At 45.3% G+C, this 24,699-nt stretch overlaps 2 protein-coding genes, 2 long non-coding RNA genes and 2 pseudogenes across 5 annotated transcripts in view; 2 read left to right on the forward strand and 4 right to left on the reverse strand.

Moving 5' to 3' along the window:
- The window catches only part of LOC144697287 (uncharacterized), a 685,032-nt gene that overhangs the window by 308,451 nt on the left and 351,882 nt on the right, over positions 1–24,699 (reverse strand). The window lies entirely within an intron of this gene.
- LOC144697957 (uncharacterized) overlaps positions 1–24,699 on the forward strand; it is a 375,283-nt pseudogene that overhangs the window by 305,383 nt on the left and 45,201 nt on the right. The gene's annotated exons all lie outside the window — the stretch shown is intronic.
- Positions 1–24,699, reverse strand: part of LOC144697292 (uncharacterized) — a 318,255-nt gene that overhangs the window by 148,042 nt on the left and 145,514 nt on the right. The window lies entirely within an intron of this gene.
- LOC144697369 (uncharacterized) overlaps positions 1–24,699 on the forward strand; it is a 240,069-nt gene that overhangs the window by 53,559 nt on the left and 161,811 nt on the right. The window lies entirely within an intron of this gene.
- The window catches only part of LOC144697956 (uncharacterized), a 61,635-nt pseudogene that overhangs the window by 19,046 nt on the left and 17,890 nt on the right, over positions 1–24,699 (reverse strand).
- The window catches only part of LOC144697361 (uncharacterized), a 392,999-nt gene continuing 379,735 nt past the window's right edge, over positions 11,436–24,699 (reverse strand). The window contains exon 2 of the long non-coding RNA XR_013580338.1: positions 11,436–13,022. This is a non-coding gene — a long non-coding RNA (uncharacterized LOC144697361). The remainder of the gene's footprint in view (positions 13,023–24,699) is intronic.

Raw genomic sequence — 24,699 nt, forward strand, 5'->3', positions numbered from 1 at the left:
GCTTACCTTCAGCGACTGGTGTACGAGAACACCCAAGTCTCGTTGCACATTCCCCTCTCTCAATTTATAGCCATTCAGATAATAATCTGCCTTCCCTTTTTTGCTACCAAAATGGATAACCTCACATTTATCCACATTATACTGCATCTGCCATGCATTTGCCCACTCACTCAGCTTGTCCAAATCACATTGAAGTATCTCTACATCCTCCTCACAGCTCATCCTCCCACCCAGCTTTGTGTCATCTGCAAATTTGTAGACATTACATTTAGTTCGCTCATCTAAATCATTAATATATATTGTGAATAACTGGGGTCCCAGCACTGATCCCTGCGGTACCCCACTAGTCACTGCCTGCCATTCGGAAAAAGACCCGTTTATTTCTACTTTTTGTTTCCTGTCTGCCAACCAGTTTTCTTTCCATCTCAATACACTACCCTCAATCCCATGCGCTTTAATTTTACACGCCAATCTTTTATGTGGGACTTTGTCGAAAGCTTTCTGAAAGTCCAAATAAACCATATCCACTGGGTCCCCCTCATCAACTCTACTAGTTACATCCTCGAAAAATTTCAGTAGATTTGTCAAGCATGATTTCCCTTTCATAAACCCATGCTGACTCCGTCCGATTCTGCCACTTTTTTCCACATGCTCAGCTATTAAATCTTTTCTAATGAATTCTCGAATTTTCCCCATGACCGACGTCAGGCTGACTGGTCTATAATTCCCTGTTTTCTCTCTACCTCCGTTTTTAAATAGTGGGGTTACATTTTCTACCCTCCAATCTGTAGGAACTGCTCCAGAGTCTATAGAATCTCGGAAGATGACCACCAATGCATCCACTATTTCTCGGGCCACTTCCTTAAGTACTCTGGGATGTAGATTATCAGGGATTTATTGGTCTTCAACCCCAACAATTTCCCCAACACCATTTCCCAACTAAAATTGATTTCTTTCAGTTCCTCCCTCTCACTAAACCCTGTGTTCCCCAACATTTTTGGTATGTTATTTGTGTCCTCCTTTGTGAAGACAGAACCAAAGTATGTATTTAGTGTCTCAGCCATTTCTTTGTCCCCCATTATAAATTCCCCAGTTTCAGACTGTAAGGGACGTACATTTGTCTTCACCAATCTTTTTCTCTTCACATACCTATAGAAACTTTTACAGTCAGCTTTCATGTTCCCCGCAAGTTTACTCTCGTACTCTATTTTCCCCTTCTTAATCAATCCCTTGGTCCTCCTTTGCTGAATTCTAAACTGCTCCCAATCCGCAGGCCTGTTGCTTTTCCTGGCCAATTTGAATGCCTCTTCCTTGCACCTAATACTATATCTAATTTCCCTTGTAAGCCATGGTTTGGCCACCTTTCCTGTTTTACTTTTGCACCAGACAGGAATAAACAATTGTTGCTGTTCACCCATGCACTCTTTGAATGTTTGCCATTGCCTATCCACTGTCATCCCTTTAAGTAACATCTCCCAATCCATCATAGCCAACTCGCTCCTCATTGTAGTTTCCTTTATTTAGATTCAGGACCCTAGCCTCAGAATCAACTACGTCACTCTCCATCTTGATGAAGAATTCTATCATATTATGGTCGCTCATCCCCAAGGGGCCTCGCACAACTAGATTGCCAATTAATCCTTTCTCATTAGAAAATACCCAATCTAGTGTGACCTGTTCTCTCGTTGGTTACTCAACGTATTGGTCTAGAAAACCATCCCGTATACACTCCAGGAATTCCTCCTCTACGGTATTGTTACCAATTTGATTTGCCCAATCTATAAGCATATTAAAGTCACCCATAATTACAGATGTTCCTTTATTGCATGCATCTCTAATTTCCTGTTTAATGCCATTCCCAACATCACCATTACAGTTTGGAGGTCTATATGCAACCCCCACATGCGATTTTTGCCCCTTAGTGTTTCTCAGCTTTACCCAAACAGATTCCACATTGTCGGAGCTAATATCTTTCCTCACTATTCATTAATTTCCTCATCAACCAGCAATGCAACTCCACCGCTTTTCCTTTTTGTCTGTCCTTCCTAAATACTGAATACCCCTGGATGTTCAGTTCCCATCCCTGGTCACCCTGCAGCCATGTTTCCATAATCCCGACTAGATCATACCTGTTTGCATCTATTTGCGTGGTTAATTCATCCACTTTATTGCGAATGCTCCTCGCGTTGAGGCACAAAGCCTTAAGGCTTGTCTTTTTAACATTACTTGTCCTGTTCCCAGTATTTTTCACTGAGGCCCTGTTTGATTCTTGCCTTTGATTTCTCTTCCTGTCACGTTTCTAACTCCCCTTTCTGTCTTTTGTTCATGTCATTGATTCCCCTTCCTGTGACTCCTTGCATAGGTTCCCATCCCCCTGCCATTTTAGTTTAAACCCTCCCCAACCACTCTAGCAAATGTTCCCACTAGGCCCTCAGTCCTGGTCCTGCCCAGGTGTAACTCGGCCAGTTTGTACTCGTCCCAACTCCCCCAGAAATGGTACCAATGTCACAGGAATCTGAAACCTTCCCCCTCACACCATCTCTTTATTCATGTATTCATCCGATCTCTGCTGCTATTTCTACTCTGACTAGCACGTGGCACTGGTAGTAATCCTGAGATCACTACCTTTGAGGTTCTACTTTTCAACTTACTTCCTAACTCCCTATATTCTGCTTTTAGGACCTCATCCCTTTTTTTTACCTATATCGTTTGTAGCAATGTGTACCTCGTCCACTGGCTGTTCACCCTCCCTCTTCAGAATGTCCTGTAGCTGCTCTGAGACATCATTGACCCTAGCACCAGGGAGGCAACATATCATCCTGGAGTCTCGTTTGTAGCCACAGAAACGCCTATCTATTCCCCTTACAATTGAATCCCCTATAACTATTGCATTCCCACACTTTTTACTCCTCCCCTGTGCAGCAGAGCCAACCATGGTGCAACGAATTTGGCTGTTGCTGCTTACCCCTGAGATGCCATTCCCCTCAACAGAATCCAAAGCGGTCTATCTGTTTTGCAGGGGAATAGCCACAGGAGATTCCTGCATTGCCTGCCTAGTCCTCTTGTTCTGCCCGGTGGTCACACATTCCCTTCCTGCCTGTGGACTCTTAGCCTGCGGTGTGATCACCTCTCTATACCTTCTATCCATGATACTCTCCACCTCGCGGATGTTCCACAGTGCTCCCAGCCGTCACTCTAGCTCAGAAACCTGGGCTTCCAGGAGCTGCAGCTGGAGACACTTCCTGCTCTCGTGCTTCAACTCCCAGCTCCTCTCACGCTTCTCTCCAACTCCCGACTCCTCTCGTGCTTCTCTTCAACTTTCGGCTCCTCTCGCGCTTCACTTCCCCAAACACCAGGGCTCAGTCAGTCTCGTACTCTCGCCTCTGAGTCTGAAGGTCGTGGGTACAATCCCCACTCCAGAGACTCGAGTCCCCCATAATCCAGGGCTGGCACTCTTTCAGTCTTCAACTGCCAGGTTCCTAAGATCTGGAATTCCCTCCCTTAACCCCTCCACTTCTCTCTCCTCCTTTTAGACTCTGCTTAAAACCTACATTTTCTTATCTCACATCAAGGTCTCGACAAACTGTGTACCCAAAACAAAGCTGATTTCTTTGACATTTACCCAGAATATTCAACTCCAACCAAATTACAGGGATTACTAACATCAACAGAAACAAACCCCAACTGTCAGAATGAACATGGTTTAGTCCTGGATGTGATTAGCAGCAGCAATAACAGCAGAAACCAGCCCTGGAGTGAACAATGGACTCACTCATGTGTCAGGAGCTGGAATGAGTAAGTGAATCCGTTCCCACACTCGGAACATTTAATCAGCCTCTCGCCAGTCTGAACTCGCTGCTGGGCCAGCACGTTGGCTGACTGAGTGACTCCATTCCCACATACGGAGCAGGTGAACGGCCTCTCCCCATTGCGAGCTCACATATATGTAACCGAGCTCGATGAGGAAGTGAATCCCTTTCCTTCTTCTGCAATGTTACCCATGTCATCATGTCCTTTACCACGGGTAGGACAAGGAGGTAGGTCCCGAATCCACCCCAACCTGAAAGTGGATCGATCCCCGTGATGTTGGCACCAATCTGATCCGCACCCACCATCCAGGCGATTGAGCCAACCAGACCCCGCCGGGAGCTTCTGGCTCAGAGGCTGGGACACCACCCACTGCTCCACAAGACCTCCCCCGGTACCGATTGCTCTCCCCAATATGTCACCCAGCTGTCTACATCTTTACTGAAAGAGAATCATATTCTACTCGAAACATTAACTCCGTTTCTCTCTTCACAGATGATTCCAGACCTGTTGAGTGTCTCCAGCACTTTCTGTTTCTATTTCAGTATTGAAGTTATCAAACTGCGAAGTGGGCGTCACATTCAAATCCAGTGACGACCCACATGTACTTTGTGTCAGGGAGATGTCACTTCTCCCCCAATCCCCACTTTCCATCCCAGTCCCGGGTGTTTGGAGACTGGGCTCCGGATGAATAATGGCGGCCGTAGCCCCCACAATCCACCGCGCTAGGGGAACCGCTCTATCCACCGCGCAGGCGGGAAGTCCGGGACTGCGCATGTCCAAGGGAGAGGGTGGCTGCGCATGTGCGGAAGAGAGCCCACCCCCACGCTCACTTCCCTTCAATCAGAGCAATCAGATAAACTGGAGGACCGGAAGTACTTTGGTCCTCAAGCCAGTCAGAGCGCGAACTTTGTGTGAATGAAGATTAAGCTTCACACAGACTAAAACTTCCTCCTGTGTCCAACATCTGTGAGTAAAACACTTTCTTTTCTCCCCCTTTCCATTTCTTTTCTCATCCTGGGGGCAAATTGTTGACTTGCAGGAACTGAAAGGAAAGGATGTGAATCCAGGGAGGGTGCAGACTCTGGAAAGGTTGGCCCAGGTCTCTCTCTCTCTCTTAAAGACATTGACATACTTTGCTCCCACAGCTTGACATATTTATTTGTCTGGTTAAAAGGATGGTCTCTTTCTTAATGTTCACAATTAAAGGGGTGGTTTCCCCAGGAGATGGCTGACATTTAAGGGGATAGTAAATTAATATAGGACAGGGATATGTCCAGTGTGGTTATATGGTACACATGAGGTATATTATTTATGGTTCTATAATAAAGTACATTTATTATTATTTCTACTTTTGTTATATTGTACTATAGCTGCATTATATATTTTCAGTCATAGTCATTACGGCATAGAAGGAGCCCATTCGGTAACTCGAGTCCATGCCGAATCTCTATAGAGCAATCCATTCAGTCCCATTCCCCCTCTATTTCCCTGATTCCCTGCAAGTTTATTTCCTTCAAGTTTGAGTTTGATTGTCTCTGCTTCCAGCATCCTCATAGGCCGCGAGTTCGAGGTCATGACCGCTCACTGCCTGAGGAAAGCCTTCCCTCACATCGACCCTGTGTCTTAACCAAGTGATACGGTCCCATATATTATGCACATTTTTGGTCCAGTATCAGAGGCATATTTACATGAGGCTGGCAGCCCAGTGATGATGCAGGAAGATTTTCAGATCTCTGTGTCCAGGGTCACAAGCAATTGGTATTGATCTATTGATCAGCATGAATTTTCACCTTCAGGAGATTTGGGAGGCTGTATGTGAGGTACAGCAGAGTGAGAATGGAGGGAGAGTGTGTGGGACGGAGATTTACAGCTTTTGGGGAACGATAGGAGAAAGAATGTTGCATAGAAACTAGAATTGTTTTTCTGAACTTCTATCCTGCACTGAGAGTGATGACTTTTGTAACCTCCTTTTACAGTGTATAATAAGGGGAGTATTTTCAGAGAGAAATCTCACACAAAACATCACGTTAAGATCTGACAGAGTCACTCAATTCAAGTGAACCGAACATCATCAGCCTTTGAATCTAGGAGAAATGTTTGCCTGTTCTGTTTGCTTCAGAAGCTTTTAAACGTCAGTGTGACTGGATAAGCACCGAGGCACACTCACCCGAGTTGGAGTGTTCCAGTGCACTGACTGTGGAAAGAGCTTTAACCAGTTACACAGTCTCAAAAAAATCACACCATTCACGTGTTCTGTGTGTGAACAATGCTACAACAGATTGTCAAACCTGGAAAGGCACAAGGAGACCTGCACCATGGAGAAACCATGGACATGTGGGGACTGTGGGAAGGGATTCAAGTACCCATCCAAGCTGGAAACTCATCCACACAGTCACACCCGGGAGAGGCCATTCATCTGCTCTGAGTATGGGAAGAGACTCAATGATTCATCTGCCCTGCAGAGGCACCGAAGAGTTCACTCTGGGGAGCGGCCGTTCATCTTTTCTGCGTGTGGGAAGGGATTCACTCAATTATCGAACATGCTAACACACCAGCGAGTTCACACCAGGGAGAGGCCATTCACCTGCTCTGAGTGTGGGCAGGGATTCACTCAGTCATCCCACCTGCTGCAACACCATGTCACTCACACGAATGAGAGACCGTTTAAATGCCCTGACTGTGGATGTGGCTTCAAAAGCTCTCAGGGACTGATAGTCCATCAGCGCATTCACACTGAAGAGAGACTGTTCAGCTGCTCTGAGTGTGGGAAGCGATTCACTGATTCTTCCAGACTGCTGAGACACCAGCGAGTTCACACCAGGGAGAGACCATTCACCTGCTCCATCTGTGGGATGGGATTCAGTCATTTATTCACACTGCTGAGACACCAGCCAGTTCACACAGGGGAGAGGCTGTTCACCTGCTTTGAGTGTGGGAAGCGATTCAATCAGTTATCCAACCTGCAGACACACCAGCGTGTTCACACTGGGGAGAGGCCATTCACCTGTTCCGTGTGCAGGAAAGGACTCACTCAGTCACAACACCTGCTGAGACACCAGCGAATTCACACCGGGGAGAGGCCGTTCACCTGTTCCATGTGTGGGAAAGGATTTGCTCAGTTATCCAACAAGTGATGACAGGAGTTGGATTCTGCTGTTATTGCTGTTGTTAATCACATCCAGGACTGAACCATGTTCATTCTGACAGGTGGTGAATTGGGAGGGTCGGAGGGTTTCTTTCTGCTGGACTGGCTGGTCTCACGACTTTGCTTCCATTGGTTGATGCTCTTTGAGCCTGGGAGTGCACATTTCCACTGAAATGTTCTGCTAAACGATGATCGCATCTTGGAGAGCAAATATTGTTTTTTCTACCACTACAGGTAGATCTAAAAGAAATACATTTGTCTCATTCCATTGAGTGAACAGCACAGGGCCAGGCCAGTGGGCTCAATTGGTCTCTGTCAATATTTATGTTCCACATGAGCCTCCGCCCACTCCTCTTCATCTCCCCCCACCATCAGCATATCCTTCTATTCCTTTCTTACTCATGTGTGTATCTAGCTTCCCCTTAAATGTATTCATGCTATTCACCTCAACCACTGGCTGTGGTTGTGAGTTCCACATTTTCACCACTCACTGGGTAAAGAGGTTTCTCATGAAATCCTTATTGGATTATTGAACCCCTTCATCATCTGAAAGACTTCCATCAGGTCACCCTTCAGTCTCTTTTCCAGAGAAAAGCAGCCCCAGCCTTTCCTGAGGGTTAAATGCTCTCAGTTCTGGTTTTATTCTTGTGAATCTTTGTTGTCCCTTCTCTGGTGCCTCTATTTCCTTTTTCCAAATGAAGATCACATTTGTTGAGAGTAATCCCAGTGTAGTCTAACCATGGTTCGAAACAGGTTGTACATAACCTCCCTGCTTTTCAATTCTATCCCTCTAGAATGGAACACTTTATCTGGGCCCCACACTTTTGGAAAGATGTGAAGTTCTTGGAGATGGTGCAGAGGAGATTTATGAAAGTGGCACCAGGGATGAGGGATTTCAGTTAATCAGAGAGATTGGAGCAGCTGAAATTGTTCCCTTTAGATGAAAGAGTCATTGGGTCAGGGAAGGAGGCCATTCAGCCCATCGAGGCCATTCTAGCATTCTGTTGCGCAAAAGTCAGTGTCATTGTTCCGTGCTATCCCTGTCGCCCGGCATGTTTATTTCCCTGTTGGCCCATCCAATTTCCTTTAAATTTCATTTATCTTCTCTGCTTCCACCACACTCATAGGCAGCGAGATCCAGGTCATTACCAATCGGTGTAAAAATGTTTCTCCTCACATCCCTCTGCATCTCCTGCCCAATTCCTTAAATGTCTATCCCCTGATCCTTGGTATCAACAGCTGATGGCAATAGCTTTTCTTTGTCCACCTTATCTAAACCTGTCATAATCTTGTACACCTCTATCAAATCTCCCCTCAACCTCCTTTGCTCCAAGGAGAACAACCCCAGCTTGACATCTGAAATAAAATATGTTCATGCCTGAAATCAAATGTGAATAATGAATTTCTGTTTTGAAGACATTATGAACATATTGTACTGGGCAGTAAAAGAATTGGAATAACTCACCTTGGGTGTCGTTCAGTGGAATGTATCAATCTGCTATCCATCTACATTCTAGTGGGGATCAGATGAATAATTTGACATCTTATCTTGGAAATATTTGTTTCCTTTGACAATTACATTTTTTTTAAAAAACCACATTTGATAGCCTGGTGTCCAGCTGAAATATCAGGACCATACAGGGAGAAATAAGCAAAGATCTCGAGATCAACACCCACTTTGAAATTTTCATTAGAGCACCTGAAAGTTCAGAATATGTGACAAAGTATTTGAATACTGGTGTGTGTGTGTGCAGATGCGATTTGTTACATGTGAAGCAATTAACATGTGTAAATTCCTGGTAAAATGCACTGAGGAATGGGTCCCAAACATACACAGCAACTTGACAAACAGCCTGACATCAAATGGTTAATGTGGCCAGAGGAATGAGACAACATTTTGACATCATCAAGGCACTGACACACACTCCAGAGAGAAACTGACTTTAAAACAGTCAGGATAGAATTAAACACATTGGTCATGTTCACAAAGTGAGTAAAATTGAAGTAACAGAGATAAACATTTGGTTTGGAACAGTTAAGGGCTTGGGAGAAATAATACTGAGTGAGAACTGCCCACAAGTTGGACAGGGGTAAGGAGAGACCTGGAGAACCTTTTACATCCATGCTTGATCTGTAGCTTGAAGCATACGTCCTTATGTACTAGTAACCTAGAACTCACGGCACTCCTTCAGGAGAAAAGATGGAGTAGATGTTACCCTAGGTGGGGCCAGAATAGAACTGGAAAATAACAGAGTGAAATTGAGTGAGGGGTCGGAGAAAGAGTTCTCCTCCCCCTCAAGGTGTGGACTGTAAGAATCCTAGGGGACCCCCTACTTCAGGTTTTCTAGCTAATTAGTGAACACTGAATTAAAAACTATGACTGGCTGTGCATTGATTTTTATTTTGATACACTTCTCCTGTTTTAATTCCTGTTGTGATTACTCTCTGGGTGAGAATGGTTGACAGATGACGGGATCGAAAATTGTGGTTTGGAATGCTGACTCCCTGTACTGGGGACGGAGCGTGGGAAGCTAATTGTTTGAGAGTTTGATGTGGCTTGGGTGGGTACAGATGGTTCAATGACGGGTTTTGTAATTGGTCCGTTCAAATGTTAGCTCAGCAATGATTGGGTTAAATCAGTCTCCACAGACTTTGTGATGTAAAAATGTATCAGAAGGGATTCCCCGAGCACAGAGATTTGTAGAGGTTTTACATATTGCATTAACTGGTGCCATGGCATCTGGGGCAGACCAGGGAGCATTTACGTGGAGATGGTGCTTCTACCCAGAGTGTAATGGTAATGCTGCTGCACTTTGATACTACTGCTCAGACATGAGCATGTGTCAGGTCTTATTTATACTGAATAAAATCTAACCACTGTCACCAATAAGGGTTATCGCTGTGAATCATTTCAGGGTTTGGGAAAAGGGGATAAACAGTTAATTGACCCCCATTTTCTAACATCGCTGTGTCAAAAATAAAATCTCATCTCCCCCTCTGGCTCCTTTGCCAATTACCTTAGAGGGACTCACTTTCTGTTAAAGAGCCTGCCAAACCCTCTCATCCACTTTCCCTGAAGTGCATAAATCTAATCATGAAAAGCCCAGAAAAATCAAATATTTTTACTGCTAAAAGTTTATTCATGAAACAGAACATGGTTAAACAAACAGAAAATTACTTGAGGATCAAAGACAACCAGAGTAAAATGATGTGCACAATGTTCTGGACCCAAATGGTTTCTCTTTAATTCATCTGTCCCCTGTTCGCTGCCCTCTTTGTGGAACACCTCCGCTCAGTCCACAAGCATGACCATGACCTTCCAGTTGCTGCCGTTATAATTCACCACCTTGCTCTCATTTCTGTCCTTGGTCTGCTGCAATGTTCCCGAGAAGCCCAACACAAGCTGGACGAACAGCACCTCATCCTCCGATGAGGCACTTTACATCCTCCTAGACTCAACATTGAGTTCAACGACTTCAGACCATCAACTCTGTCCTCCATTTGGATCTATTTTTTGCGGCTGCGTTTGCTGCCAACGCGGGGCGTGCTCAATTGTACCGCTTCACGCCATGACATCATTGTGAGTGACGAAGATCTGAACTCTACTCATTCCCCCAGCCTCAGTGTGATACTCATCCTCTCCAGTTAGTTTCTCCCTGTTTTTAAACCAATTTCAAACTTGCAGCAATCCTAATGAGAACTGAACCTGAAGAACAAAATTCATTGAACAATCCTAGAGAGTGGATTTTGGACCCAGAAAAGGCTATTGCATTCAGAACAAAATCCAATACCCATTTTCCTCTCGGTCATTTCCTTTAGCTTTATCTGTTTCCATGGTGTATTTTCAGTTCTATTATATACAAACCCTGGCAGCTCACTCATCAATACCTGAAACATTTTACTATTCTCTGCACTGTCTAAGTTTTTTTAAACATAGAGTCAAATACAATCCACTGTTTTCTCTTCCACAATCTGTAACATACGTAGTTTTGTTAATAATAACCACGGAAATGTGTGGTTTTACTTTCCAATGTTTTTAATCGGACTGCGTTTACTGCAGATGCATCCAGCCATCTCGTGCGGCCATCTTGCATTGACAGGAGACACTTTTTTTTACCATGTGCCGGTCTGCATCTCGTTTTCATGATTTTTACTATCAGATAGAGCTGTCCTTTAATCTGCCATTAACACTTGCTCTGGACTAATGCTTTGTTTCTTTACTACAACCATTATCTTCCTTTGTCTTTTGTTCCATGACATTTTTGTTATCTAATCTCACCCGCCCTCTAACCAATCCCTGACTTTCCTTTTTGCTCTACCGAACCCTCCCCCTTTCTCGACTGCATCAAACCCATCACATTTCTCCCTCTCTTTAGTTCTGGAGAAGTCATGTTGGACTCAAAACATTAATTTTGTTTCTTTAATCTCTTCACAGATTGTTCCAGAGCAGCCGGGCTGTTCCAGAGCAGCCGGGCTTTTCCAGCACTGTCTGTATTTATTTTAGTTCTGCCCGTAGTGGTGGGAAAAACATCATTTACTATCCAAGCTTTACATCTGGCACTCACCAGGATGCTTCGCAAGAAAACCAATGTTAGGGGAAAACAACAACTGCCAGTCACCATCAATTGGTGCAATCTCCATGGCAACGCCGCTGCCTATCAGAATCCATTTGCCAACCAATCAGCACTCTCACCTCATGCAGTATAAATTGTTGTTTTCTGCTTAGATTGGTACTCTTGCGAAGTGTCCTGATGAGTGCAATACGAAAAGCTTCGACATGTCTCTTTTCTCAGCAACACTCAAGTTCTGTACTCCAAACAACGATTTACTATCCAGGATAAAATAAATGTACTTCATCAGCTTTTGCAGATCATTTCAGTGGAAATGTGCACTCCCAGGCTCAAAGAGCATCAGCCCACTGGAAGCAAAGTCATGAGACTGACCAGTCCAGCAGAAAGAGAACCTCCGACCCTCCACTTCACAAAGTGTCAGAATGAACATGGTTCAGTCCTGGATGTGATTAACAGCAGCAATAACAGCAGAATCCAACCCTTGCAATCACTTGTGAACTCGCTGGCGTCTCAGCAGATTTGATGACTGAGTGAATCTCCCACACACGGAGCAGGTGAACGGTCTCTCCTCAGTTTGAAATCTCCGCTGTCTCAGCAGGGCAGATTAAACAGTGAATCCGCTCCCACACTCAGAACAGATGAACAGTCTCTCCACAGTGTGAACTCGGTGGTGTGTCCGCAGGTTGGATATTTGACTGAATCCCTTCCCACGTTCCCCAGTGTGAACTCGCTGGTGAGTCAGCAGCATGGATAGATGAGTGAATCCCTTCCCACACTCAGTGCAGGTAAATGATCTCTCCCCAGTGTGAATTTGCTGGTGAGTCAGCAGGTTTGATGATTCACTGAATCGCTTCCCACACTCAGAACAGGTGAAAGGCCTCTTCCCTGGTGTGAACTCGCTGTTGTGTCTGCAGGTGAGATAGCTGATTGAATCCCTTAGCACATTCAGAGCAGGTGAATGGCCTCTGCACAGTGTGAACTCGCTGGTGTGTCAGCAGGTTGGATGAATGAGTGAATCCCTTCCCACACCCGGAGCAGGTGAACGGTCTCTCCCCAGTGTGATTGCATCGATGAGTTTCCAGTTCAGAGGGGGATCTGAATCCCTTCCCACAGTCCCCACATTTCCACGGTTTCTCCATGGTGTGGGTGTCCTTGTGTCTTTCCAGGTTCGACGATCAGTTGAAGCTTCCTTCACACACAGGACATAGTATGCTCTCTCCGCTGTGAATGATCCAATGCTTTACTAGACTGTGTAACTGGTTAAAGCTCTTTCCACAGTCAGTGTACTGGAACATACTCACTCAGGTGTGTGCGTCTTGGTGCTATCCTGGTCAGACAGATGTTTAAAATTTCCACAAGCAGATAGAACAGAGAAACAGCTCTCCTAGATTCAAAGGCTGATAATATTCAGGTTCCATGAATCAAATGACTCTGTGAGATCTTGAAGTGACATTTGGTTTGAGATTTCTGTCTGCAAATCCTCCTCTTCTGACAACCTATAAAAGGAGATGAGAGAAATCATCAATGTTACAACAGGACAGAAACTCAGAACAAATAATTCTAGTTTCTGTGGAACATCGTGTGCTCTCCATTCTCACTATACCGTACCTAATATACACCAATAGTCCTGCACTAAAAATATGTGTAATATAAAGTAGTCTATTACATGATTAGAGGTACAATGGGGTGTGAGGGAGTGGTGATGACCTGGAACTCGTTGCCTACGAGGGTGATGGAAGTGGAGACGATCAATGATTTCAAAATGAAATTGGATGAGCACTTGAAGGAAATAAACTTAAAGGGGAATGGGGATATAGAGGGGGAATGAGACTGACTGGATTGTTCGACAGAGAGTTGGCATGAGCTGAAATTGTCAAATGGACTCCTTCTGTGCCGTAATGACACTGACTGGAAATATATAACGTAGCTATGGTGCTATATTACAAGGACAGAAATCAGGATACATTAAGTCTAAATGACCATGAATAATATATCTCATATGCATCACATAACAACACTAGACATGTCCCTGTCCTATATTAATTTACTGTCCCCTTAAATGTCAGCCATCTCCTGGGGAAATCACCCCTTTAACTGTGAAAATTAGGAAAGAGACCATCCTTTTAGCCAGACAAATAAATGTGTCAAGCTGAGAGAGCAAAGGATGTCAATGTCTTTAAGAGAGAGACAGAGAGAGAGAGACCTGGGCCAAACTTTCCAGAGTCTGCACCCTCCCTGGATTCACTTCCTTTCCCTTCAGTTCCTGCAAGTCAACAATTTCCCCCAGAATGAGAAAAGAAATGGAAGGGGGGAGAAAAGAAAGTGTTTTACTCACAGATGTTGGACACAGGAGGAAGTTTTAGTCTGTGTGAAGCTCAATCTTCATTCACACAAATCCCGCGCTCTGATTGGCTGGAGGACTAGAGTCCTTCCGGTCCTCCGTGTTCTCCCATTGGTCAATCTCCCGCCTGAAATCAATGGGGCAGCGGAAGCGCTCGCGAGCGCGGGCGATTCGTTGACCCCCATGACGAGCTGAGCGGTTGGCCAAATGGAAACGACACACTCCGCACATGCGCAACTTCCCCTCTCCCTCGGACATGCGCAGTCCCGGGCCGCCCGCCCGCGCTGCGGATAGAGCGGTTTCCTCAGCGCGGGTGATTGTGGGAGCTGTGGCCGCCATTACTCATCCGGAGCCCAGACTCCAAACTCCTGGAACTGGGATGGAAAGTGTGGTGGGGGGCGCAGTGACACCACCCTGACACAAAGTAAATGGGGGTAATCACTGGATTTGATTGTGACGCCCCCTTAGCAAAACAGTTCGTTAACTTCAGGTGTAAAGATTTAGACACCTGGGTGACATATTGGGGAGGGCAATAGGTGAGTGTGAAACTGAACCCGAGAGTCAGCACCTTCAGGGGAGGAGAATTGGGGGAAAGCAGGAGGAGGATAATCGGATGAATTAGTGTTACAATCAATAGGGAGGAGGGAGTGTGTGGGGAGCAGAGATTTATAGTTTGAGAGGGGGAAGAATGTTCTACGACAACTTTAATCGACAGTTCTGGATTTCTCCCCTTTACATTTGTCGTCTTTTGTAATTTCCTTTTGCATTGAATTAGTAGGGAGGATTTGCAGACCCGAAACGCAAACCAAATATCACATCAAGACCTGATAGATCACTCGACTTATCAGGACCTGACTATCATCAACCTTTGAATGCTGAATGAGAAATGTTTTGTCTATCTATCCACTGAAAAGTTTTCAGCTGTCCGTGTGAGGCTTCAATTGGTCATCCAGCTTGGTGAAGGACAACAGTAACCTGACAGGGGATGAACTATATAAACATGGCCATGGCGGGGCGGTGGGAGCTTTGAGAAAGCAGCCAAGTTTGAAACTTAACCATGCAGTCACAGTGGGGAGAATCCATTCACCTGCTGCATGCATGGGAAGGGATTCATTTGCTCATCCACCCTGCTTAGACGCTAACAAGTTCACACTGTGGAGAGGCCCTTTGCTCGCTCCCAGTGTGTGAAGAGGTTCAGGGATTCCTCTCAGCTGCTGGGACACCGCGAGAGGCCAGTCACCTGCTCTGAATGTTAGAAGGGATTCATTCATTCATTGAGCTTGATAACATATCAATGAGCTCACACCGGAGAGAGACCAGTCACCTGCTCCAACTCGGAAGGGGCTCACTCAGTCAGCCAAGCTGCTGGAAAACCAGTGAGTTCATACTGGGGAGAGGGCATTTAAATGCTTCATGTGTGGGAAGGAATTCAGCCAATCCTCCAGCCTGTTGATACACCAGTGAGTTCACATCAGGGAGAGGTTGTTTAAATGTTCTGTGTGTGTGAAAGGATGTCACACCAGCGAGTTCAAGTTTGACTGTAAGAGTTGGATGAGATATTGCAGAGCTCTGAGATGCAGAGGGATCTGTGTGTCTTAATGCATAAACCACAAAAGCCTAGTATGCAGGTACAGCAAGTAATTGGGAAGGCCAATAGAATGTTATCATTTATTGCGAAGGGAACCGAATACAAAAGTGGGGAGGTTAAGCTTCAGTTATACAGAGCACCAGATAAACCCTACCCAGAATGCAGCATGATGGGCTGAGTAAGGAGAAGCTGAGTTCAAGGAGGTTTGAAAACCTGGAGGTAAGAGGGGCTGGTTTATACACTGACCCGGAGGAAAAGGGGCTCATGTGTACACTGGCCCGGAGGTAAAGGGACTTGTGTGCACTCTGGCCCGGAGGTAAAGGGGCTTGTGTGTACACTGACCGGAGCTAAAGGGATTTGTGTATGCACTGACCCGGAAATAAAGGGGCTTGTGTATGCACTGACCCAGAGGAAAAGGGTCTTGTGTATATACAGACCCTAGGTTAAAGGTGTTTGTGTATGTACAGCCCCTGAACTAAAAGGGACGTGTGTACACACAGACCCTGAGCTAAACGGGGTTATGTACGCAGAGCCTGAATGAAAAGGGGTTTTCCTTGAGAAGAAAATGCGCTTGTTTATACACTGACCCTGACCCTAACCCTAATTGGAACCTTTGAATGTTTTTACTGGTTAAATATGTTATCCAATCATAGTTAAAACACGTACACAAGGACCTTGGTTCTTACAACTCAAGATTGTTTGTGTTTTATCAAAGCCCACTCTTTGTCCATTGTTCATCTTCCCACATCTAAGCTAAAATCATCGGCCCCTTCCCTATCTGAGAGAGGAGTACACTTAATCTAATTTATGTCATTCTTTTGTCCCCAGCCTGACTCTCAAAGCTGTGCAATATCCATCTGGTTTTCCTTAACTGTTGATAAGTTTAGCATCAATGGCTGCCTGGAGATTTAAGTTTGATCAGCAAATTCTTACTGTGTTTTCTTTTAATATATTTAATTTCCCCCTAACAGTTTAAGTTGAGACGGGCAGATGGTTTTATCTTAGACATGGGAAGATGAACAATGGACAAAGAGTGGGCTTTGAGAAAACACAAACAGTCTTGAGTTGTAAGAACCAAGGTCCTTGTGTACGTGTTTTAACTTTGATTAGATAATATAATTATGTATACATCCTTTACAATAATTGGTTAGCAAAATACACATGTTTATGTATTCAGTAGGATAGAGATAGTATGGAACTGGTGTGTCGGTTACCAATTGGATGTATTCAAATGTACTCAAATGTGTTATGATAAGAAAAAGCACAAAACTAATTAAATGTAATCAATCTGGGAGTTGGGTCTTTACTCTTAGGAATGATTGCGGCTCCCTTGCATATGCTTGAATAAAACCAGTTAAAAGGAAGTTTGAGACTCGTGTGGTCGTTGCGGGATCAGAGAGTGTACCATCTCCTCTTCAACCCGAAACCTAACCATAACCCTAAACCTAACCCTAAACCCAACCATAACCCTAAACCTAACATTAACCCTAAACCTAACCATAACCCTAAACCTAACTGTAACCTTAAACCTAACTTTAACCCTAAACCTAACCCTAAATCTAACCATATCCTTAAACCTAAACCTAACCCTAAACCTAACCTTAAATTAACCTTAGCCCTAAAACTAACCCTAAACCTAGCCATAGCCCTCAACCTGACCCTAAACATAACCATAACCCTAAACCTAACCATAACCATAAACCTAACCCTAAACCTAAACATAACCCAAACCCAACCCTAAGCCTAACCATAAACCTAACCATAACCCTGCAACTAACCCTAAACCTAATCATAGCCCTATACCTAACCGTAAACCTAACCATAGGCCTCAACCTAACCCTAGAGTACTGTGTGCAGTTCTGATCGCCACATTATAGGAAGGATGTGTTTGCACTGGAGAGGCTGCAGAGGAGATTCACCAGGATGTTGCCTGGGATGATACATTTAAGTTATGAAGAGAGGTTGGATAGACTTGGGTTGTTTTTGCTGGAGCAGAGAAGACTGAGGGGCGACCTGATCGAGGTGTACAAGATTATGAGAGGCATGACAGGGTGGATAGGGAGCAAGTGTTCCCCTTAGTTGAAGGGTCAGTAACAAGGGGGCATAAGTGAGGGGCAGGAGGTTTAGGGGGGGATGTGAGGAAAAAGTTCTTTACCCAGAGGATGATGATGGTCTGGAATGCACTGCCTGGGAGGGTGGTGGAGGCAGGTTGCCTCACATCCTTTAAAAAGCACCTGGATGAGCACCTGGCACGTCATAACATTCAAGGCTATGGGCCAAGTGCTGGTAAATGGGATTAGGTAGGTAGGTCAGGTGTTTCTCACGTGTCAGTGCAGACTCAATGGGCCGAAGGGCCTCTTCTGCCCTGTGATTCTGTGATAAACATAACCATAACCCTAAACCTAAACCTAACCATAAAACTAACCATAAACCTACCAATAACCCTAAACCTAACCATAACCATAACCCCAAACCTAACCATAACCCTATCGCTAAACCCAACACTAACCCTCACCTGGAATATACACTAACCTAGAAATAAACATAAAGCTAACCGGGGATCCCAGACCTTCCCCTGAGAAGGTTCCTTGTAAATGGTGGACAGGCTTTGCAGTCAGCACCTTCCAAACCCATGCCCCTCTCACCTAGAAGGACAAGGGCAGCAGATGCATGGGAACACCACTACCTGCAAGTTCCCCTCCAAGCCACACCCCATCACTATTCATAACCAGATCACCATTCCTTCACTGTCACCGGGTCAAAACCCTGGAACGCCCTTCCTAACATTTTTCCACATTATACTCCATCTGCAAATGTTCTCCCACTCACTTAGCCTGCCTATATATTTTTACAGACTCCCTAGGTCCTCTGGACAATTTACAAGGTCCCACAAACAGCAAGACGATAATGACCAGATGATCAGTTTTTGTGATGTTGATTGAGGGATAAATATTGACCAGGACACCGAGGATAACTCCCCTGCTCTTCTTGCAGAATAATGACATGGGATCTTTTACATCCACCCAAGCAGGCAAATGAGGCCACGGTGTAACATCTCATCTGAAAGATGGCACCTCCAACAGGGCAACACTCCCTCAGTACTGGAGGGTCAGCCGTGAGTTTTGTGCTCAATTCCTGAATGGGGACGTAAGCCCAGAAGCTTGGGACTCAGAGGCAGAAGTGTTACCCACTGAGCTCTGACAGACAGTGAGGTGAAGATGAGTGGGAGGAGGCATGTGTGGAGAATAAAAACCATCACAGAACAGGTGGGCCGAATGGTCTGTTTCACTGATGTAATTTTATGTAATTTCAATAAGTGCAACATTTCATACACAGAATTGTCGATTTCACATGAAGGATTTGTTTGGGTGTGATGCTCAAAGTGAACTGTCTTATTGTAAAATAATTTCAGCTGAGAGTCTCTGAATGAATGAGGAGAGATCACAAACAGCAGTTCTTAAAGAGACACTGCTCACCAGCAAATCAGCAATCCCAGTTTATCCCACATCAAGGACATGACACAGGGTGTTCAATCTAAATCTGATTCATTCCACTTACATCCGGAATATTAAACTCCAGCTCAGTGACAGGGTCATTAACATGAGCAAAAATAAACCCCAACGGTCAGGATGGATATGGTTTAGAGTCATAGAGTCATAGAGGTCTCCAGCACAGAAAAAGTCCCTTTGGCCCATCGAGTCTGGGCCGGTAAAACAAATACCTAACTATTCTAATCCCATTTTCCAGCACTAGGCCCATAGCCTTGTATGCCATGGCATCGCAAGTAAACATCCAAATACTTTTTAAATGTTATGAGGGTTTGTCCCTTGATCTGATTAACAGCAGCAACTTCTATAACTATAAATCTCTGCCCCCTCACACTTCTTCCTCCCTATTCATTGCAACCCTAAATGATGCAACTATCCTCCTCCTGCTTTTCCCCCAATTCTCCTTCCCTGAAGGTGCTGACTGTCTGACTCAGTTTCACACTCAGCCGTTGTCCTCCCCAATATGACACCCGGCTGTCGAAATCTTTGCACCTGAAGTTAACAAACCGTTTTGCTAAGGGGGCGTCACAACCAAATCCAGTGACTACCCACATGTACTTTGTGTCAGGGCGGGGGTAACTGCGCCCCCCACCCCCACTTTCCATCCCAGTCCCAGGAGTTTGGAGACTGGGCTCCAGATGAGTAATGGCGGCTGCAGCTTCCAGAATGCCCGGCGCTGGGGAAACCGCTCTATCCGCCATGCAGGCGGGCGGCCCAGGACTGCGCATGTCCGAGGGAGAGGGGAAGCTACGCACGTGTGGGAGAGCGTCCACCCCTTCCTGTCATGCTGAGGGGTTGACCAATGGGGACTCTGGTCCTCCAGCCAATCAGAGCGCGGGCTTTGTGTGAATGAGGATTGCGCTGCACACAGACTAAAACTTCCTCCTGTGTCCAACATCTGTGAGTAAAACACTTTTCTCCCCCTTTCCATTTCTTTTCTCATTCTGGGGGGGAAATTGTTGACTTGCAGGAACTGAAGGGAAAGGAAGTGAATCCAGGGAGGGTGCAGACTCTGGAAAGGTTGGCCCAGGTCTCTCTCTCTCTCTCTTAAAGACATTGACATCCTTTGCTCCCTCAGCTTGACACATTTATTTATCTGGCTAAAAGGATGGTCTCTTTCCTAGTGGTCTTAATTAAAGGGGTGGTTTCCCCAGGAGATGGCTGACATTTAAAGGGACAATTTCAGGGTGTTTAACTGTCCTGTATTTTCAGGGATTGCTCCTTATTTTGCCTTTTGTCCCATATTTCTAGGTCAGCCTGTGGGTGGGTAACTGATCCAGGGAGTCTCCAGGGTGAGTTTGAGTGATTCGAGTAGGACTGCAAGTGAGTGAGTCGGCCAGCAGAGAGATGATGATGTTGTGACTGACAAAATCAGTTGTAAGTTTTGACAGCACCTGTGGAGATAAAGACAGAGTTAATGTTTTGAGTCTGTATCATTCTTCTTCAGAGTCATACAGACTCGAAACATTAATTCTGTCTTTCTCTCCACAGATGCTGTCAGACCTGCTGAGATTTTCCAGCATTTTGGGAGTTCAGAAGGGACATGAGGCAGGAACATGGCATGATCTCGAATACTCTGGGTGACATCAGATGCTGCAGACTCTGTCACAGCCACTTCCGTGAAACAGAGAACCATCTCTTCCCTCAGTCTCAGGGATGGGGGTTTTTCTGGGCCCTGCCGGTTCTCTGCCGCTCCCTGTGGTTATCAGATACCTGGTCCTACAAGAGAAAGAGCAGAGTGTCAGTGATTGTCCTGCACTGTGTTTGGGCGATGTGCCTGCCATAACTGAATAGCTGCAAGTATGTGGAGTTAGTGACGGGTGGGAGTGGGGCTGGTATCAGTGGAAGGTGTGTGAGAGTGAGGTGGACTATGTGAATGTGAGGTGTGAGTCCTGAGGGGTAGGGACTGCTGAGTTATGAGGGCTGTGGTACACTGAGCAGTGTGGGAGGTTGGTGGTGTGGGTCGGAGGGGTCATGTAAATATGATTCCCTGACTTTTCCCACCCGCGTCAGGAGAACTCAGACCCATGATATGCTCCTCCTGCAGGATTTGGGAAATGATTAACGTTTCCAGCGTCCCTGGCGACCATGTGTGCAGAAGGTGTGTCCAAATGCAGCTTCTAGCTAACCGGATTTCAGAGCTGGAGCTGTGGGTGGACTCAATTTGGAGCATGCACGATGCTGAGCAAGTCGTGGATAGCACGTTTAGCAAGGTGGTCACACCGCAGGTGAAGATTACACAGGCAGAAAGGGAATGGGTGACCATCAGGAACAGTAAAAGACTCAGGAAGGTAGTGCCGGAGTCCCCTGTGCTCATCCCCCTCTCTAACAGATATACTGCTTTGGATACTGTTGGGGGGGGATGGCCTCTCAGGAGAAAGCAGCAACAGCCAAGTTCACGGCGCCGTGGGTGGCTCTGCTGCTCAGAGGGGCGGGAGGAAAACAAGTGGCAGGGCTATAGTGATAGGGGATTCAATAGTTAGCGGCACAGACAGACGCTTCTGTGGCCACAAACGTGAATCAAGGATGGTATGTTGCCTCCCTGGTGCCAGGGTCCAGGATGTCCCGGAGCAGCTGTAGGACATTCTGGGGAGGAAAGGTAAACAGCCAATGGTCGTGGTACACATTGGTACCAATGACATAGGTAAACTAAGGGATGAGGACCTGCAAGCTCAGTACAGGAAGTTAGGAGATAAATTAAAATGCAGGACCTCAAATGTAGTAATCTCAGGATTATCCCCAGTTCCACGTGCTAATAAGAGCAGGAATAAGAGGATAGACCAAATGAACTCGTGGCTGGAGAGATGCTGTAGCTGGGAGGGATTCAGATTCTTGAGGCACTGGGACCGGTTCTGGGGAAGGTGGAACCTGTACAAACCAGACGGGCTGCATCCAGGCAGAGCTGGGACCAGTGTCCTTGCGGGGGATTTTGCTAGTTCTGTTGGGGAGTATTTAAACTAGTGTGGCAGGGGGATGGGATCCCAGGATAGGTCAGATTCAGATCAGTAAAATGGAGGTAGAACATTAGCTAGGGACATTGTGATGGACATGGAGTTACAGGAGAAGCAAAGTTTACTAAGTGTTAAGCAAGGGAAATTGACGGGGTTAAACTGTTTATACTTCAATGAAAGGAGTATTACAAACAAGGTAGATGAGTTAAGGGCACATGTAGACACATGGCAGCAGGATGTCAATGCTATAACGGAGACCTGGCTAAAGGAGGGACAAAACTGGCAGCTTAATATCCCTGGTTATAGAGTCTTCAGACACGATAGAGTAGGAGATAAAAAACGAGGTTGGGGGTGGGGGGTTGGGGGGGCGGTGGGGCGGGGGTGGGGGGTGTGCGGTAGAACTAATGGTTAAAGAATCAATTCCAGTTGTGAGAAGGGATGATATACTAAATGGGTCAACAAATGAGGCTTTATGGATTGAGCTTAGAAATAAAAAAGGGGCAGTCACACTACTGGGAGTATACTACAGACCCCCAAATAGTGAAAGGGAGATAGAAGAACAAATATGTAGGAAAATTGCTGCTTGTAAGAACAAGAGGGCAATAATAGTAGGAGACTTCAACTATCCTAATATTAACTGGGATTCAAACAATATAAGGGGCACTGAGGGAGAAAAATTCATGCAATGTGTCCAGGAAAATTTTTTCAACCAATTAGTGACAAACCCAACGAGAGGAGATGCAATTCTAGACCTAGTCTTGGGGAACGAAGAAGGGCAAGTGGGTGAAGTGACAGTTGGCGACCATATCAGGGACAGTGATCACAATTCAGTTAGATTTAGCATTACCATGAAAAAGGACAGAGATAAGGCAGGAGTAAAAGTCTTGAACTGGGGGAAGGCAAAATTTGCATAAATGAGAAGGGACTTAGCTGAGGTGGACTGGACAGCACTGCTGGAGGATAAAACAGTGGAAAACCAGTGGGAAACACTAAAATGCGAGATCCTAATTGTACAAAGTAGACACGTCCCCGACAAAAATAAGAGTGGTACTGCCAAACCTAGACACCCCTGGTTATCTAGAGGAATACAGCGGAAGATCAAACAGAAAAAGAAAGCGTACAATAGGCACAAAGAACTAAGCACTGCAGATAGCCTAGGCGAATATAGGAAGTGCAGGGACGAAGTAAAAAAGGAAACAAGGAAATCAAAGAGAGCGCATGAAAAAATATTAGCAAGTAAAGTTAAAGATAACCCAAAGATGTTTTACCAATACATTAATGCTAAAAGATTAGTTAAGGAAAAAGTGGGACCTATCAGAGATGAAGATGAAAACTTGTGTGTAGATGCAGAGGCTGTGGGAAGGGTTTTGAATGAATATTTTGTCTCCATGTTTACAAAGGAAATGGAAGATGTAGGTGTAGTACTCCAGGAGTAACACTGCGAGATATTGGACAGGATAGTCATAAAGAGAGAGGAAGTACTCGAAGGGTTGAAATCCTTGAAAGCTGATATGTCGCCAGGGCCAGATGGATTGTTTCCGAGGCTGCTGAAGGAAGTCAGGGAGGAGATAGCAGATGCTCTGAGGATGATTTTCCAATCTTCACTAGATACAGGGGAGGTACCAGAGGACTGGAGAAATGCAAACGTAATTCCATTGTTTAAAAAGAGATCAAAGGAAATGCCAAACAATTATAGGCCAGTTAGTCTTACAGGTGGTGTGCAAATTAGTAGAATCAATCCTGAGAGATCGGATTAACTGTCATGTGGAAAGGCATGGACTAGTAAAGGATGGTCAGCATGGATTTGTTAAAGGAAGGTCTTGCCTCACAAATTTGATTGAATTCTTTGAGGAAGTGACAAGAAGGGTTCATGAAAGTAGTGCAGTGGATGTTGTGTACATGGATTTTAGCAAGGCATTTGACAAGGTCCCTCATGGCAGATTGGTCAGGAAAATAAAAGCCCATGGGATTCAGGGTAATGTGGAAAACTGGATAAAAAGTTGGCTTTGTAACAGGAAACAAAGGGTAATGGTCGATGGATGCCCTTGCGAATGGAAAGTTGTCTCAAGTGGTGTTTCACAGGGCTCGGTGTTGGGACCCTTGCTGTTTGTGTTATATATTAATGATTTGGACGTGAACATGGGAGACACGATTGGGAAATTTGCAGATGACACAAAGATTGGCCGAGTAATGGATAGTGTAGAGGATAGCCATAAATCTCCAAAACGATATAGATGGGTTGGTGGAGTGGGCGATAAAGTGGCAGATGGATTTTAACATAGAAAAGTGTGAGGACATACATATAGGGATTGCACAATAAATGAGAATATACTAAGAGGGGTAGATGATGGGAGAAATCTTGGCGTACAAGTACACAGGTCCCTGAAGGCAGCAGTTCAAGTCGGCAAGATTGTAAAGAAGGCAAATGGAATGCTCACCTTCATTGGCAGACGCATAGAATATAAAAGTAAGGATATAATGTTGGAATTGTATAAAACACGGTGAGGCCACAACTGGAGTATTGTGTGCAGTTCTGGTCACCATATTACAGGAAGGACGTAATAGCTCTGGAGAGAGTGCAAAGGAGGTTTACAAGAATGCTGTCATGGTTAGAAAAGTGTAGCTATGAGGAGAGATTGGATAGGTTGGGGCTATTTTCCTTAGAACAAAGAAGGCTGAGAGGTGACTTGATTGAGGTGTACAAAATTACGAGGGAATAGATAGAGTGGACAGCATAAAATTGTT

The sequence above is a fragment of the Cetorhinus maximus genome, chromosome 23 (genome assembly GCF_964194155.1).
Source record: "Cetorhinus maximus chromosome 23, sCetMax3.hap1.1, whole genome shotgun sequence".
Lineage (NCBI taxonomy): Eukaryota > Metazoa > Chordata > Chondrichthyes > Lamniformes > Cetorhinidae > Cetorhinus > Cetorhinus maximus.